Genomic DNA, 18,853 nt, shown 5'->3' with positions numbered 1-18,853 from the left:
AGTGGGCTGGGGCTGAACTGCTCTATTAAGTAATTTTTAAAAGGTGCATTGCATGAACTGCCACAGGAGCAAAGCACCCTTCAAAGCTTTCTGCTTCTACACCACTGTTACCTGCTCCTTAAAGGTAAAGGTAAAGGTTTCCCTTGACGTAAAGTCCAGTTGTGTCTGACTCTAGGGGGCGGTGCTCATCTCCGTTTCTAAGCCTTAGAGCCGGCGTTGTCCCTAGGGACACTTCCGGGTCATGTGGCCAGCATGACTCACGGAACGCCGTTACCTTCCCGCCGAAGCGGTACCAATTAATCTACTCACATTTGCATGTTTTCGAACTGCTTGGTGTGCAGGAGCTGGGACTAGCAACAGGAGCTCACCCCGCCGCGCGGTTTTGAACCGCCGACCTTCCGATCGACAGCTCAGCGGTTTAACCCGCAGCGCCACCGTGTCCCTCCCTGCTCCTTAGGGTTTTCCAAATCAGCCCTGATCCCATTCAAATTAGACCCTCTGGTTGGAGATCCAAGGGCCAGACCAATCTGATTTAAACTCCTTGAGATCTGGTCAAACCAAATCTAAAACCCAGTGTTTCTCCACCTTGGCAACTTTCAGTTGTGTGGACTTCAACTCCATGGCTGGCTGGGGAATTCTGGGAGTTGAAGTCCACACAACTGAAAGTTGCCAAGGTGGAGAAATACTGCTCAAACCAGTCAAGATTTGAAAAAATATAAGCTGTAATGGGCTATAATTCCCCATAGGCTATAACAGGGAAGCAACAAAATACCCAGTGTTGCTTCCTCTTTTGAAATAATGGAATGGAAATAGCAAGTTACGAAAGATCCTTTGGAGAAGAGTAGCCCTGCCTAGTTTCAGCTGGTTATCTTCAAGAGGTTCACAGCAATACAGCATCTGAAACATTCGCTACTTGAAACGTTCACTGCTTGAAACTTTCTCTGTGTGCCTTTTCTAAGGGTGAGAATGCAGGGATGCAGGACTGCAACCTCCACACCGAGCCTAAGTTGCACTGAAGCAATGCAGAAAGTGTCTAACTCCAACTTAAAATAAAACTTTAAAAAAAATCTATTTTAAGTTTTAAAACTGTTTTAAGCTCTTTTCTACTTGTTTTTCTGGAATGCCACACTTTGGCATAAATCCCAGCATGAGCACTGATTTGCGCTGATGGGTACCTTAGATCACTTTATGGGTGCCAAAAGGGTTGGGAGAGCTGGTCAGCAGGCAAGTTCCCCTCTGGAAAGGACCCATCCCTGGCAAGATGTGATCGAGTCAGGATTGTGGCTTGCTAACAATATTCTAAGTTAGTTTCTGAAGTCATTATATAGCTTTTCTAATAGGTTGTTTCTTTTTTAAACTACAGAGTTTTCAGTGTAACAGTTGTATAGTTGCATTGCTATTTAGTTTTTATGCAATACTGAAAAAACTGCTAAGTTTTTTAAAGAAAGTTTTTTGAGGTTAATAGAATAAAGATAAAGATTCTAAGTCTGTTAGCAGAGGCAGCAAGGGAGACTGGCAAAATGAAATTTGAGATAGGCAGGCCACAGAGAAAGGCTGGCACAGAAAAAGTGGCATTTGTAGCCTTGCCATTATTGCTTTTTTAAAACAGCAGGTGTTTACCCCATAAGTGTTTGCCTGGTACCTATGTATTCATTCCTGGCCAGTTGTGTAGAACCTGAAAGTAAGGTTTGAGCCAAAGTACATTCTGGTTTGACATTAGAGTGTATACTGAAATGGTCAGCCTTGATCACCCAAAGTCTCAGTTTATCGGCAGGACAAGCCCAGAAGCATGACATTATTAGTGCAAGAGAAGGCAAAGTTAAGGCTTGGGGCTGGCCATGTTCAAGAGGATGAGAGCTGAGAAAGGGAGTGAAGCCCAAAGCAAAGTTACTGTTGCCCCTCAATGTCCCCAGCCTCCCCCAGGTCTGACAGGCGGAGAGTTTAATGAAGGGATCAAACTTATTGACCAGCCACTCAGGTCAGTGCCAGGGAGCGCATTACATTGCTACTTCCCCTTCAGCCTTCTCCATCCTTGGAACTGAAATGGCAACATTGCACATGATCTGAAACTCAGAAGATGCAGCAAAAACTTTCAATTCTGCAGAGTGTTTTGAAAGGCGATAAAGCCCCTTGAAGCCACTGGATTCAATCTGCTTCAACAGGGTGGTTCAATCAAATGGAAGTATTACTTTAAAACTTTGCACAGCTGTTCACAGTGTTAGAATTCGGATGTTTCTCTTGTCTCTGGGCTGAATGCCAAGTTCAAATGAATGTTTGACCTTTGAGTCCTCAAAACTGTCTCTTCTTCTTTCCTGAGATTTTCCTGGACCTCAGCTGCCAAGAAGATTTGTTTCTTCCTGTGTTCTCTTTTATTCCTGGTGCTCTATCTTCATTCTGCCCAGCAGGTTTCAGCCAAGGGGACTTTCATAAATCCCTATGCCTTTTATTAAGCTTGACATTTCTGGGAATTTGCACCTCTCCAGAAATTCACAAGTTGTTGATGATTTAATAAGCTTAGGGGTCTCCAAGCAGTTGCAATTTTATTTCTTTTCAAACAGGATGATGAATGTACAGTTAAAAAACAGTAGCTGCCATGTTGACCATGAGGAAAAAAAAAAATCCATAAGGGTTTTGACTAACTGAAGTTTTCCAAAATTGTTACACACTTTCTGGATTCAATCCTTAAGCAAGCTGGAAAGGAAAAAATGGGGAAGGAGAGGAAAAATGTGGTTGATTTTGGAGCCATAGCTGTACCAGTGTATATTAATTGAAGCAAATATTTGTAGCTCAGGGTTGAACTGTGGAGTCCTTGGTGCTCTCTGAGCCTTGTTGTTTTCTTGCAGATGTTTCATTGCCAGACTAGGCAACATCTTCAGTGCGAAACCTTTCACACTGAAGATGTTGCCTAGTCTGGCAATGAAACGTCTGCAAGAAAACGACAAGGCTCAGAGAGCACCAAGGACTCCAGTGTATATTGTTAGATGGGGAATATGGAGCCCTCAGGCATACAAACTGGGTTTTAACTGGGTTTTAACCATCATTGGTAGGTTGTGATAAGGTTTCTTCCAAAGCTTTTTAGAAAGAAGAACCAAGCATATGTTTGTAGGTCCTCCATTTTTAGAAATATAAATTCTAGCTGTTCAAGTCAAAACTGTTTCTATCTTATGTAAAATACACTGTTTCTTGGCTGGTGGAAAACAGAATGTGAACACATATGGATACAGTCTGAAACGTTATAACAGGCAACAAAGAGTGGTCAAAGCCAAATTGGGAAGGTTTATTTGATCACAGGAGGGAATGGACTCCCAAGGCAACATAAAATTTTCTTTCGCCTTTGTAGGATCTTGCTTTGAAGGCTATATTCAGTATTTCCCTATACCTATAAAAATAATAGAATCCATGTTGATCATAAGAAAAAAAAATCAAACTCTATAGAGGTATTAACTTTACTGGGCCAACAGAAAAGTTATACAAAAATAACTGCAAGCTTTGGAGAACTCTTCATCAACTAAGTTGATTAAGAAAAAAGTACACAACTATAGCAAGGAAAATTAAGAGTAAGATATTACTTCAGTGATCCAGTTTGGTCTAGTGGTTAAGGCCCCAGGCTAGAAACCAGGAGACTGTGAGTTGTAGTTCCGCCTAAGGCACGAAGCCAGCTGGGTGACCTTGGGCCAGTCACTCTCTCTCAGCCCTAGGAAGGAGGCAATGGCAAACCACTTCTGAAATCTTGCCAAGAAAATTGCAGGGACTAGTCCAGGCAGTCGCCGAGGATCAGACATGACTGTTGAACAGTAGGAAAAAAAAAATTCAATAGCAATGCAAGGTTGCTGTGGAAAACTCAATTCAATTCGCTAAGTAATGGTTTGTATAAGCCACCATAGCTACAGTATATTTATGTAGCACATAAAGCCAAAAGCAAATAAACTTCACTATGACTTTGCAGAGGTGGGCAATTTGCTTGATTTGGGAGCTGTGACTTGCTCCCCTTCAAGCAGTATGGCCACAGATGATGTCACTAGAAAATGGTGATGTCATTCCCCCAAAGAGGTGGAACTGAAGTGGGTGGGTTAAAGATGATGCAATGTATGAATCGAGCAAGTTTGAGCAGTTCGGAAGGGAATCAATATATTCATAAAGACATCTAAGGAGTAAAGGGATACAGTATCAGGAGCTTCAAAGTTACCTATAAGAATCAGACTAGACACAACGTTCTCTGCTAAGATAAGATATACTATCTTTGGGCATCCTGGGGGTGCAGGGAGATAAGGGGAGAAAATAAGAAAAAAGTGCATTGCAATTTTACTGTATATCCATTAGCTGAAGGATCAATACAAGCACTTTTAATGCAAAAAAATATACCTGTGGCTGAGCATTATTTGCCATTTGGATTTCTGAACTGTGGGCACAGAACTGCTGTAGGACATCACATGTGAACCATTTCATCCATGGTATTTTGTAGCACTTCATGGCTCTTTGTTTTCTAAGCAACTTGATGTTTTCTGAATGCTTTGGGCTACAATTTCCAGGAAGCCCATAAAAACCCAATAATCTATTAGTCCTGGATTATGGGTTGTGGTTCATGTTTCCTACTACTTGAAGCAATGTCCCTGCAAGTCTATTGTGAAAATGTGTGTTTCCTCTTTCTGTTCTTATTTTTAAACCTCTTCTTGGTGCTAACTTGTATAAATTCTATCTACAGGAGCTTTCTTGCTGACAGTTATTTTATGTCTCTCAGCATCTCTTAGTTCCTTTCCTAATAAGCACCAGTGACAATGACTTCTCTGCCATGGTCTCACAACCATTACTTCTGCTTTTGCTGAAGTTTCATTAATGGCAAGTGCAGCCCTCCCTAGTCTGATGCCTTCTGGGTAGGCTGGAGTTCCACTGCCTTCCATCCCAGAAAGAAAGTTGAAACACCAAGTTTAATTCTGATGCTGACTATTCTCTCATCTCCGATAAAGTGGAAGTGCAACCTCTATGGGTTTAAACATAAAACACACCAAGTATTAACTTTTCCACTGTAAGAAGCTGAACAAAATGGTTGGCATTTTCAGAGTCTGTTAAGTAGGCAACACCCAAAATAAACCTACAAGGAAGTAGTGAAATACTGAAGCTATGGTGCATTAAAAAAAAAAGTTATCTGTGAGACAGCTGCAACAGTGTTTGTCAAGAAATAGACCTTTTGGAAGAGCTCACTAAAGTAGAGAGCCAAACTAAATCACAACCATAATCCATTATCAAAAGCACTTGGGGAATTTAACTCACCAACGACCACAATACAATGCAGAAAGCAGCTGTATATTCTACATTGATCAGTGTCAAGATAGCTGGGAACTTTTTGATTATGCTTGATGAGTGTAATAAAGCCCTTATCTTTTCCTGATGTCACTAAAGTGCTTTCCCCTGAGGCTCTTGATGGCAAGGAACACACATTTCATGCTGGGTGGTTTATTAGTTTGAACAGTATTCACATGGAACAGATGTTTCCCAGAAAGCACGTGATGCCCTGACATGAATATAACATGAGGCCCACATTTCAAATGCTGAGTCAAACTGTATACTTCTTGGTGAGAAGGTGCCTAAAATGGATGGCATTCCTGCTCAAAACTTTAACTCTGAAATGATTACCTCATATGCAGATTTGGATTCTTGATAGGTATGGAAATGGGCTGAAAATAACAGAAGGCAATTTAACCAAGAGAAATGCAAAGTTTTCCACTTAGGAAACAGAAATCAGATGCACAGGTAAACAATACAAATGCCTGGAGTGGCAGGGAAAAAAAGTCAGGGAGCACTACTTGATTACAATTAAAGCAGCAGGGAGACATGACTGCAAAAAAGGCAAATGGAATTTTTAGGTAGCATTAAGAAAAGTATGGTATCCAAATCTTGGGAAGTCATAGTTCTACTTAGTTCTGCTCTGGTCAGACCCCACCTCAAGCACTGTGCCTAGTTGAGCACCATATTTTGAAAAGGATCCAGGCAAATGAACAGGTTCAGAAAACGGCAGTGAGGCCTTACTTCAAAGGGGTGCTTGAACATATATTCCATCAGAATGAAACAGAGGTGCCTACAAAAGACTTGATTATGATGATTGTGCCTTTGAGTCAGTGTTGACTCCTGGCAACTGTCTGAATTAGTCCCTGAAGTATTCTTGGCAAGATTTTCCAAACTGGTTTGCCATTGCCTTCTCCCTAGGGCTGAGAGAGAATAACTGGCTGGCTTTGTGCCTAAGGCAGGACTAGAACACACAGTCTCCTGGTTTCTAGTCTGGTGCCTTAACTACTCTACCAAACTGGCTCTCCAACAGACTTAGCTTACACCAAAATGATGACATCTGCCTGGTGACATGATGCAATCCTGCCTTTGTCCTTGTGTCCTAATATCCTAAGTATGTAAGCTGTGTGTTTTGTGCCACCCTGATGAAGCATACTTTCAAAGCTTTGCACAGCCTTATTCATTACTAATTATAGAAGTCAATAACTTTGGCTTTGCAGTTTATGTCTCATTGATGCCATTTGGTAGAAAGTTAAAATCACCAGTATTGTTGAGATGGTGTCAAACTAACTTTCTTTTCAATTCAGACTCTTTTTAGTGGCAGTCTTGTAGACTTGGGTATGAATGTAAGATACCAAATGGATGGAACAGCTACTTCTAGGATATCTGAGGACTGCTACAAATCTGTTCTGAGCATACCCAGTATGCAAAAGTGTTGTCAGAGTCTTTGCCGTTAATGAGCAGAAAATCCTGGCAAGTTTCAAGAACATCTGGTATCACAGACGATGAGCTGGCACACTGCAATGATGAGAAATGACTCCAATAACTCCAGAACAAACATGGCTGTTAGATGCTAAGGGCTGACAATGATTTTTCTAATGAAATTTTGCCAGTCTAAAATTGGCCTTTTAGACAAAGAGGAAATTTAATTCAAATGAATCAAAGTTATCCAAAGAGATATAAAGCCCATGGTCCTACAAATACTTATAGTACCAGAAGGAGGACAATCAAGGATAACATATAGTAGTTTGAGTACCATTACAATAAATAAGGAAGTACGGCAAAGCCTTCGTATTTCTAGGTGCAAAGATTACTGCAGATGCTGACCGCAGTCAGGAAATCAGAAGATGTTTAACCCTTGGGAGAAGAGCAATGACAAATCTCAATAAAATAGTCAAGAGCAGAGACATCACACTGACAACAAAGGTCCGCATAGTTAAAGCAATGGTGTTCCCCGTAGTAACATATGGCTGCGAGAGCTGGGCCATAAGGAAGGCTGAGAGAAGGAAGATAGATGCTTTTGAACTGTGGTGTTGGAGGAAAATTCTGAGAGTGCCTTGGACTGCAATAAGATCAAACCAGTCCATCCTCCAGGAAATAAAGCCAGACTGCTCACTAGAGGGAATGATATTAAAGGCAAAACTGAAATACTTTGGCCACATAATGAGAAGACAGGATACCCTGGAGAAGATGCTGATGCTGGGGAGAGTGGAAGGCAAAAGGAAGAGGGGCCGACCAAGGGCAAGATGGATGGATGATATTCTAGAGGTGATGGACTCGTCCCTGGGGGAGCTGGGGGTGTTGATGACCGACAGGAAGCTCTGGCGTGGGCTGGTTCATGAAGTCACAAAGAGACAGAAGCGACTGAACGAATAAACAACAGTGGCAAAGCACTGGCTTGACTGGTCATTTCCAGTTACACTAAAGATATGAAGCTGAAATCTAGGCTCTATTTTTTTCCCCAAAATTTCAACTATGATATGCTAAGACTGACATCTATATCTTAGATTTTATGTGAATTAATCATTCCACACACATATACACACACAAAGAAACCAGCTGCAAACATCATATGGTAATATTTCCAATTGCATGTGTATGTTAATAGATTCTTTCCCTTCTTCACCCAGAACTAATCATTTGGGACTGGGCCAGTGCAACCAATTATAATGTGCCTCATTGTACCAGATCAAATGTATTTATGCAAACTACAAAAATGAAATCAAGGAAAATTGCTTTAATTAAGGTATAAATGAAACCATTTGCTGTACTGACAAAGACATTCTCAACTTGCTTTGGGCATAAAAATGTGTCTTTTATAGCCCATATTGACAGCATGCATGACTCCTGCCTTTCAATTATAAATGCCTTGGGGTGACCAAGCAAGCAATAACTCCAGCTGCTCCCAACAGAAGATGACACCCCCAGTACTGTGTTCTATTGCTCTGACGGATGCACTTTCCCAATACGCTCAGCACCCTGCATGTCAGTGGCATCTGCAACAGCAGGGATTTTGAAATTAGGTCAGGTATATTGATGGACTGGCACATAAGATGGATGGAGTGGATTAAGAAATATGTAAATACGCATCAGAATATATAGGCTGTCACAGAAGTGCATATCTGACTGCTTCAGAGCTGTGGCCATGTGGAACCGCTGCAGCAAACCCATAAATTTCTATGTTTAAAAAGAATTTATAAGTGACATTGGGACATACTTGAACTAATAGTTATGAAAATGTCCAGTGCATTCAGATGTGTCCCAGATTTATTTACTTATTTATTTAGAATAAGAATAATTCTGAGATACATTATATTGTCAGTACTGTTTCAGGCATTAGTTTTCTTTTGTTTATTAGTGTTAAACAGTAATATAAATCTTGAAAGATGTGTGTTATATATATCCAGTTTTCCCACACACATCACATACACATACAAATCCTTTTGCTGAATGAAATAAAAAAAATTCAAAAGAGTTATTGCTTCCCAGTCCAAAACTGGTAAGAGTTCCAGCAACCCACTGGCTTTGCAAAACCAAAGTAGCAACCTTTTCTCAAATTGGTCTGTGCTTTTTGCTCTGATGTCATGCACTTTTATCAAGTTGTACAGCAGCAAGTATACACTTAGCTGGAGTCATTCTTAAGGAAGCAATGGGATTCACAACTTCAGGAAGAATTCTATAATACTTTTGTTTTTTTTAAACAACCACTGAAATCAAGTTTCAGATATTAAGTCTGAGATTTGAAAAAGCCTTGGTCATGCCATCAGGTACTGTAGCTTATTCCGGGGAATGGATTAAGGATAGCTGCTTAGTAACTGTCAATGCCATCAGTCCTGGGAACCCCTTTCAAATACAACATGCAACCTCTGGAGTTGGGCAGGTGATAGATTGGAGTGCTCTAGATCTTGTAACCTACTTGCCTTATGTTCCCAATTCCAGTCTAGAATGTTGACACAAATTTTTAAAGTACTCCATGGTTTGGATCCATTGAGTACTTTGAAAGACTACTTTCATCAATAACAACCATCCTGTAATTTGAAATCAGTGTTGGAAGCTATACTTGGGTGCCCACCTATAAGAATGATTAGGGTGGTAGGCATGAAGGATGAAACTTCCCGGTAATACCCTTCCTCCATTTGTAGAACTCTTGTCTAACTGATGGCTGCTGGGCTGCTCCATTCAGGCCTCAAGTGGACCCTAAAGACTCACCTATTTACGTTTATTTATAACTGGATTCTAATTGCTCCATTTATACTATGTACTCTATTACTTAGAAAGTGGTGTGACATCACATGACAGAACAAAGGCTGCTTTTTCAAGATCATGGATTTTGCAGTTATAATCTACGGCTGTGGAAGCTGCACCATCAGAAAAGCTGAATGAAAAAAAATGGATGCCTTTGAACTATGGTGCTGGAGAAACTTGTTTGGACCATAAGACAATCAAATAAGTCCATCCTAGATTAAGTAAAACCAGATGGCTCTCTGGAAATGCTAAGATAAAGCGTAACTATTGTGGAAAATAGGTACTGTAGACACAAAAGTCTTTGGGCAAAAAATGAAGGCATTAGCAAAAGAAGCTAACAGAAGACAAGATCACCAATATCATGAGCATGACCCTTACAAGGACTCAAAGAAGTTGTTTTGATAAACTGTTGTCCATTGTGTCAAGAGGAGTTTATTTATTTAAATTGACTGGCCACCCAACTCCAATGGATACTGGGTAGCAGCTCAACATCTGGAAGTTGTTAAGTTGGAAGCAGCTAAACAACTGAATAACCACAAATGATTATTATTATTGATCAGTACATTGTGTTGTACATTACCTTGCTAGATTAAAAATTGGCTTATACATTTCAATAAAATCATAAACAATTCATGAAATAATGATTTTCCCTCAAGTTTAATGGCATGAACCAAAAACACAGCATAACACTCCACCCAAACCAGACAAACAACCAGTGAGGGGCAAAAAAAATTCATATTGCTTTCCCCTTATGGCAAGGAAGAACTATCCCCAAACCCCTTTTGGGGGGAAGGGTATCCCCAAATTATAATTACCAAAAGTCTTTGGAAGAATTTCCCATTATTTTAAAGTCCAACACATAATATAATGTAATGACATAACTTAACACGACTTAGTTGAAAAAACCCAAGAAATTGCTCTTCAAAATCCCAGCAAAAAAAAGAATACAAAGCACACATACTCTGCATATTGCTCCCTACCATATTCCTTGACCTCCAATGCTACCTGTGACATTCAGCCACCATAAGGTTACCTATTCCAACTCCTGGTTTTTTCATCCTGTTGAATGTAACTTATTACATGAAACATTCAATCAGTGTCAGGAAGATCTATATAAATCTCTTAATACTTACTATCTCAACAGCAGTATGCAAAGTAAATTAATAATTGGAATACAATATTATAAAAAAAGTGGAACAATCCATCTGAATTTTATCCTGTTTGTTGATGTCTCTTAGAAAACTAATTCAGTTCCTCTTGCTGTCATGATAACTAGAATATTACTTTAAAATTCTTTAGAGTAACAAAATCATAAGTAGTAGTATTATTAAATTATGTTATGTCAAGATGCCTAGGAGGATATACACATTTCTGCCACTAAACTTTCTTGCTTTTCTTTCTTAAATATGGACAAATATACTGCCTGCTTAAATGTTTCAAAATGTTCCTTGTTGATTGAGATTTAAAGGAAAAACAGCCTTGAGTCAGACTTGGCTCTTGATGAGTACATCCACGTAATGCTTTCTTGGCAGTGTTATGGAAGTCATGTGCCGTTGCCTTTTTCCAGGATATTTTTCTATTTCTCAGATTACTCAATAGCCCTGAAATTCAAATAAGTTTCCCTATCCCCCATTTGTCTCCATTGCTCCAAGAGGTTCCACTTTCCTCCACTCACCGTCTTGGGATCTTGATTAATGCTCAGCTGACTTTGGATTCGTGTCAGGGCTGCCTTGCTCCAAATAACACACGGACTCACTTAAAGGGTTTAAGGATTTCTGGGTTTATTGAAGCAGAATGCATGCGGAGAAAAAAGACGGGAATGTGGGTGTGGTATCGGGGTCTCCCGTTTATACCCCGGTGGCGGACCTTGTCCCCCTCCATCCCCTATTGTCCCCCAAGCCAGGTCCGGATGGGTGATTAGCGTTGGTATGGGTCTGACGATGGGCGATTTGGGCGATCTCCGACGTTCCCCTTTGTCTTCTTGTCTTCGTCCGGTGCAGGTGAGTCCCTCGGGGTAATGGGTGGGAGTTCTTCCGATCTGTTAATGGTTTCCAGATCCTGTCCTAGGTGCGGTTCATTTGTCCTGTTGATTTATTCATGGGTTTGGGTGCTTCAGGGATGATGTGTGTGTTTAAGGGATAATGGTTATCCCTTCCTCTTTCCTGATGTGCATGTTCCCCGTTGTGATGCACTTATGCCTTGCAACAGGGAACATGACATGCTGCCCCCCTAAGAGAATTCTAAGGTGCCGGTTTGTCCGGGTATGCTTCGTGGAAGCTTTTGACCAGCCGTTTTGCTGAAACGTTTTGCTCTTGGACCCACTCTGGGTGTGGAAAGTGTCGCCATTTGACGAGGTACTGTAGGGTGCCCCTTAGTTTCCTGGAGTCTAGTACCTCCTTAATTTCAAGATGTTGTTGCCTGTCTATCATGATGGGTGGGGGCAGGGGGGTTTCCTTGTGCCATCTTGAAGGGGTGGCCGGTTTCAGCAGGGCACAGTGGAATACTGGGTGTATGCGCCGCAGATTGTGGGGTAGGTCCAGCTTGAAGGTCACTGGATTAATAATTTCTATAATTTGGAACGGTCCAATGAATTTGGGTGCCAATTTCTTTGAGGGCTGTGGGGATTTGATGAACTTAGTGGAGAGGTAGACCCTATCTAAGGGACGCGGTGGTGCTGCGGGTTAAACCGCTGAGCTGTCAATCGGAAGGTCGGCGGTTCGAAACCGCGCGGCGGGGTGAGCTCCCGTTGTTAATCCCAGCTCCTGCTCACCTAGCAGTTCGAAAACATGCAAATGTGAGTAGATCAATAGGTACCACTTCGGCGGGAAGGTAACGGCGTTCCGAGTCGTCATGCTGGCCACATGACCCGGAAGTGTCTATGACAACGCCGGCTCCAAGGCTTAGAAACGGAGATGAGCACCACCCCCTAGAGTCGGATTCGACTGGACTTTACGTCAAGGGAAACCTTTACCCTTTACCTAGACCCTATCTCCCACTTTGTAGTTCGGTTGTGCCGCCCTGTGATTGTCTGCAAACTTTTTGTAAGTAGCTTGCGCGTCTGCGAGGGCCAGCTGGATGACGGGCCAAACCATGGCCAGTTGTGCCGCCCAGTCATCTGGGGAACAGGGTGGGGTGTCTGGTTGGGGCAGTTCCGGGATTGGCACGAAGTCTCTGCCATAAACCACTTTGAATGGGGTGTGACCTGTGCTCTGGTGCACTGCGTTGTTGTAGGCTACCTCCGCAAAAGGTAGCAGGTCCACCCAATTGTCCTGTTGATAGTTAATGAAGGATCGGAGGAATTGCTCTAGGGTGGAGTTGAGAATCTCCGTAGAGCCATCTGTGTGGGGGTGCCAGGCCGTGGACAGTGCCTGCTTGGTCCCAATAAGTTTTAAAAATTCTTTCCAGAACCTAGATGTAAATTGTGTGCCCCTATCGATCACCAAACGGGAGGGGGCACCATGGAGTTTATAGATATGGGTAAGGAATAGGCGTGACAGCTGTTGTGCTGAGGGAATGGACGCTCAGGGTATGAAGTGTGCCTGCTTGGAAAAATAGTCTTTTACCACCCAGATGACCGTTTTTCTTTGGCTGGGTGGTAGGTCTAAAATGAAGTCCATGGAAATTTCCTCCCAGGGGCGGGAGGGGCTTGCTACTTGCTGCAGCAGTCCCTGGGGCTTCCCCACCTTTCGTTTTGACATGGCACATGTGGGGCAAGCAGCGACATATTCTTTAACGTCCTTTCTGAGAGTAGGCCACCAGAATTGTCGCCTGATTAAATGTAATGTTTTGACGAACCCAAAGTGTCCGGCCATCTTGTCATCATGGGAGCGGTTTAAAACTTCCACTCGCAATGTCTCTGGCACGTACAGGTTCTTCTGTCTCCAGGCCAGACTGTTCGTAACAGATACATGGTGTTTGTTGGTTTGCAACCATGTATCTGTCTCGAGGGCTTGAATGAGTCATTGTTGCCAGTTTGGTGAAATTGACCTGCGGCTCCCTCCGTTCGTGGGTGTTCGTGCTGGGGTGCGTTTGGTTCTTGTTTGGCTGCGCGTGACTGTGGGGCAGCCCAGCTGTGTGTTGGTCCACACAGTACCCACAATGTCCGATGCCTGGCTGGCATCCTGAGGCCGTCGGGAAAGAGCATCTGCTAGCAAATTCTTCCTCCCCGGTATGAACTTTAATTTAAAGTTAAACCGGCTGAAGAATTGCACCCAGCGTACTTGCTTTGGGCTGAGGCGTTTTGGAGTGCTGAGAGCCTCTAGGTTCTTGTGGTCTGTCCAGACCTCGAAGGGGCAGGAGGCCCCTTCTAGGAGGTACCTCCATGTCTCTAGGGCTGCCTTGACTGTGAACGCCTCCTTTTCCCACACGTGCCATCTCTGTTCTGTTTCGGAGAACTTGCGGGAAAGGTACGCGCAGGGCTTCAGCTGATTGTCAAAATCTCGCTGAAGCAGGAGTGCCCCGATGGAGAAGTCGGATGCGTCGACTTGCACGACGAAGGGTCTGGTGGGGTCGGGGTGTTGAAGTACTGGCTCCACTGTAAAGAGGCTTTTGAGGTGTTCGAAAGCCCTTTGACAATCAGCTGTCCAGTTCAGGAGCGCCCCCGGGTTCCTTGATTTATGTGTGTCTCCCAGGCCCTTTGTCCGGAGTAGGTCAGTTAGAGGCAGCACAATTTCTGCCAGCCCCTGGATAAAACCCCTATAGAAATTTGTGAAACCAAGAAAACTTTGGAGTTGCCTCCTCGTGCGTGGGCGCTCCCACGCCAGTATGGCTTGGACCTTGCTTGGGTCCATTTCGATCCCCCTTGCCAAGATTCTATAGCCCAGGTAGTCAATTTGGTCCTTGTGAAACTCACACTTGGAGAGCTTGGCGTATAGCTCTGCCTTTCGGAGTTTCATGAGCACTTGCTTTACTAAGCGTTTGTGCTCTTTTTCGGTCTCTGAATATATTAAAACGTCGAGATACACAAGCACCCCCTTAAATAAGTGGTCGTGCAGGACCTCATTAATTAGCTGCATAAACACTCCTGGTGCCCCCGCCAACCCAAATGGTAAAACTTTATATTGAAAAGACCCCAGCGGGCAGTTGAATGCTGTCTTCCATTTGTCCCCCTCCCGTATTCGTATTCGGAAGTAGGCTTCCCTCAGGTCCAGTTTTGAGAATATCTTGTCCTTTGCCAGGTGGGCAAGAATGTCCTTTATTATGGGCAGGGGGTATTTATTTGATATTGACGCAGCGTTCAACCCGCAGTAGTCGGTACAGAGCCGCAGTGACCCGTTCTTCTTTTCCCGAAAGAGGACGGGGGCTCCGACTGGTGAGTTTGCGGGCTCAATAAAACCCCACGCTAAATTTTTATCGACGAACTCCCTTAATGCTGCCAGCTCCTGCTGGGTCATCGCATATATTTTGGGCTTTGGTAGGGGTGCGCCAGGGACCAGCTCTATGGTGCAGTCTGTTTTTCTATGGGGTGGGAGTTTGTCAGCCTCCTTTTCGCCAAACACATCAGCAAACTCTGCATATCTGGCTGGCAGACCCTCCAGGTTCACTGCCTCCAGACGCATCGAGGTAGTCGCCGCCCTCCCCATTGCAGCACGGGGAACCCGATCCCCTGTGGGTGCTTGATAGCGCCCATCCGCAAACTTGATTTCCCTGGTTGCCCAGTTTATTCGTGGGTTGTATTGCACTAGCCACAGGATCCCTAGGATGATTAGGGGTTGGCCCACTGGTGCCACGATGAAGGGCAGTTTTTCCTTGTGGCTGCCGAGCCGCAGCGCGACTTTGTCCATGTATTGGGTGACCGCCCCCCCCCCCCCGCTGCTGAACCATCCAACTGTGTAAAAACAATATGGTTCTGAAGTGGATAGCAGCGGAGGTTTAGCACGGCCACCAGGTCCGGGTGCATAAGGCACTTCGAGCAGCCAGAGTCAATTAGTGCCCAAACTTTTTCTGTCTTTTCACCGTGGGTCACTTTTTCTGTCTTTTCACATATAGGGTGGGACAATTATCACTCACCCCAAAGTCGTTGCGCCTCTTGTTTTCTTCCACCTGTCCTCTGGCGCTCCTTAGGGCAGGTGGCTGGCATTTTCCGCCAGCTCATCGGTGTCGCTTTCCTCGCCTTCGGTGCAGTAGGGGAAGACTGGCATTTTCCTGGGTGCTGGGGTTGGCTTTGTTGGTGCCCTCCCCGAGCTGTCCCTCGCCTTCGATTTCGGGCAAGCCACCGCCTTGTGATCCTCCTTCCCGCACCTGAGGCACTGACCCTTTGCGAACCGTCGGTCTCTTTCCTCCTTCCAAGGTTGGGGTCTCGGCTTCGCTGGTCCTGCAGCTGTGCGGGGTCCTCTTGCCACCTCTGCCTGCTGCGCTTCCCTTTTTGCTTGGAGGAAGGTGTTCTGGGCGTCCTCTGCCTCTCCTGCCAGCCGGATCCACTCCACCAGAGTGTCGGGGTTATTTCTGCACAGTGCCCACCTGAGCATGTTCAGGTTGAGACCCTCCTTGAACCGCTCAATGAGGGTGGACTGGGACCATACTTCGACCTTACCGGCCAGGGCTTGGAACTCCATGGCATAATCTGCCATGGAGCGCTGTCCTTGTTTGAGGGTTTTCAGGGCTCTTTTTGCCCTCTCCCTTTCCAGGGGGTCCCTGAAGTGCAGTTCCACTGCCCAGAGGAATTCGTTGCAGTCCTCTAGTTCCGGGGCGCCTGCCTGGCACAACTGGACATACCAGTCGGCGGCCTGTCCTTTTAATTTAATTGCTAAGGCATTTACCTTGCCTTTCTCTGTTCGGAAGTAGGGGCCCCATTCCTCCATATAGTTCCTCGCATTGGTGAGGAAAAAGGAGAGTTTTGTGGGGTCCCATCGAACTTAACGCCGAAGTCCTTCATCGCCGCTCTCGGTGGGCTCCAAGCCGCATCTGGGCGTCGAGGTGTGCTTCGGGCAGTCGGGGCTCCGTGGTCTTGCCATGGGGATTCCCTCCATCGGGCATCAGGTGGTGTTGGTGCCATCTCTTGCCGGCTCCCGCTTCGTTCTGGTCGTCTCGCCATTGGGGTGGGAGGGTGGGGTTCCTGGAAGAGGACTCTGCCCGGCGCTGTGTCGTCCTCTGGACCTCTCCTCCGTCTGTCCGGCTGTTGTGTCTCCGAGGGGGGGGGTAAGGGGTGTCGGGCATTTGGTGCCTGGTCCCTCCGCGCCCCGGCTGTGGGATTCGTATGCCTCTGCTAACCTCTGGAGCAGCTGCTGCATCGCCTCCAGCTTCTCCTCGACCGCGCTCAGCCTTGCTGCCATTCGCGAGCCCTTCTTCGTGCGGTCGCCCCTCTGCTCTCTTTCGGTTCTTGACGCCGTGGATGATGGGACGTCCCGCGGTTCCTCCGGAGTTCCGGGCGATCCGGGTGAGGATCTCCCCATCTCGTTGATGATGGCCCACGTGCCACGGGACTCACGGGTGGCGTTCGTCGTCGCTTCCCCCTCCGAACTCGATCCCGAGCTCACCTGGTCCTCGCGCCGTCGGGGCCTCGGGCACCTTCCGTTCGTGGGGATGGGCGTTCCGTTGCCGGTCACCAGGTAGCCGCCTCGCTGTGAGATGCAATCTTCCATGACTAGCTTGGTTCCCTCACAGATTGGATCTAGATTGGTGCTAGTGGAAATTTTTTTTTCTCGATTTCTGTCTTTATGTCAGGGTAGCCTTGCTCCAAATAACACGCAGACTCACTTAAAGGGTTTAAGGATTTCCGGGTTTATTGAAGCAGAATGCATGCGGAGAAAAAAGACGGGAATGCGGGTGTGGTATCGGGGTCTCCCGTTTATACCCCGGTGGCGGACCTTGTCCCCCTCCATCCCCTATTGTCCCCCAAGCCAGGTCCAGATGGGTGATTAGTGTTGGTATGGGTCCAACGATGGGCAATTCGGGCGATCTCCAACATTCCCCTTTGTCTCCTTGTCTTCATCCGGTGCAGGTGCGTCCCCCAGGGTAATGGGTGGGAGTTCTTCCGATCTGTTAATTGTTTCCAGATCCTGTCCTAGGTGCGGTTTATTTATCCTGTTGATTTATTCATGGGTTTGGGTGCTTCAGGGATGATGTGTGTGTTTAAGGGATAATGGTTATCCCTTCCTCTTTCCTGATGTGCATGTTCCCCGTTGTGATGCACTTATGCCTTGCAATGGGGAACATGACAATTCGTTTATTTGCAACTCTTTCAGTGAGGGTTGAACCTGTTCATTTGATGAATATTTGTGAGATACAGGGAGATGGGTTAAGGGAGGAGATTTATTGGTACATGCTTTGGTTGTTTCATATTTAGATTATTGCTATAGTTTCCTGGTAGGTGATCCCAATTCCTCTCAGACCTTTGATCCTAATTTAGAACAGTGCCACTCAAGGTGTTCTGGACCTTGCATGCTCTTCTCATGTTTTCTTACATTGTTACATGTTACATGTTTTCTTACATTGTTACATACAGCTCTTTGCTGGCTCCCAATTTCAGGCAGAGCCCAGAGCCCTCCAGTCACAACCCCCACCCCCAGGCATCTGTCCTTATTTCTTTCTACAGTCCTGCTGTTTTCTTATGTTGCCTAGGCAGGCAGGATCTTCTTTCTATTCCTCACTTCAGGGTCATAGTCTAAAGGCTGTGGGCCTTCAAGAATCTTACCCTGCAATTGTGGGACCAGTGTCAGCCCTTTAAGGTAGTCCAGACAGGAACCATAACCATGAGTACCAATAGTACCTTTATTGTAAGGCTACATCAACAGAATCTAGTCTGAAAGTACAAATCTCCTGCCCTCCCTATTTACCACCTGAGTAGTTATGGGGGGTCCTTCCCAAACTTCTTTCTCTGGCCATTACTCTGTTGCAGGCTCCTTTCCCTTTTATCTGATCGGTCCCTAGGTGGCATCTCTTCCCCCTGTCTTCCAAGGTCACCCTCTCATTCCACCACAGAATCTTGCAAGTCTGAAAGTGCTTCTGCCCTTCCCTGCCTTTACTTTCTAGAGAAATAGGGAGGGTCCCTTCTGAGATACTTTCTCCACCCCCATCCCTCCTTTGGACTCAGATTTCATGTATGAGACCCTTGTTTAGGCTGCGGCTCTTCCTCCTGTCTCCCAAGGTTATTCTCACAGCCCATTACAAACAGCTCCTTCTGTGAAATCTGACAGCCTCTAAAAGGAATTGAAATACTTTTCTATTTGACTAGTGGGTCACTGTGGGGACTTGTTTTTTTTAACCTACTCTCATTCAGAATGGTAGCTCTCAGATTAGTATTTTTTAATAATTAGGAATGTAGGCATGCTTCGCAACATCCACTTAAATATGGGTGGTTGTTTTTTATTTATTTTAGTTCTAAATATTT

The 18,853-nt window shown here is 45.0% G+C and overlaps 1 long non-coding RNA gene across 2 annotated transcripts in view; it reads right to left on the bottom strand.

Annotated features, from left to right (window-relative positions):
- Positions 1-18,853, bottom strand: part of LOC134497916 (uncharacterized) — an 854,438-nt gene that overhangs the window by 477,660 nt on the left and 357,925 nt on the right. Inside the window, exon 1 of one of the 2 annotated variants that reach the window (XR_010067970.1) lies at positions 586-617. The exons of the other annotated variant lie outside the window; for it this stretch is intronic. This is a non-coding gene — a long non-coding RNA (uncharacterized LOC134497916). Of the gene's footprint in view, positions 1-585; positions 618-18,853 lie in introns of those variants that run through there. 2 annotated transcript variants of the gene reach the window in all.

The sequence above is a fragment of the Candoia aspera genome, chromosome 4 (genome assembly GCF_035149785.1).
Source record: "Candoia aspera isolate rCanAsp1 chromosome 4, rCanAsp1.hap2, whole genome shotgun sequence".
Lineage (NCBI taxonomy): Eukaryota > Metazoa > Chordata > Lepidosauria > Squamata > Boidae > Candoia > Candoia aspera.
Note: the sequence above shows the minus strand (reverse complement) of the source record. Positions and strands in the feature narration are given on the sequence as shown.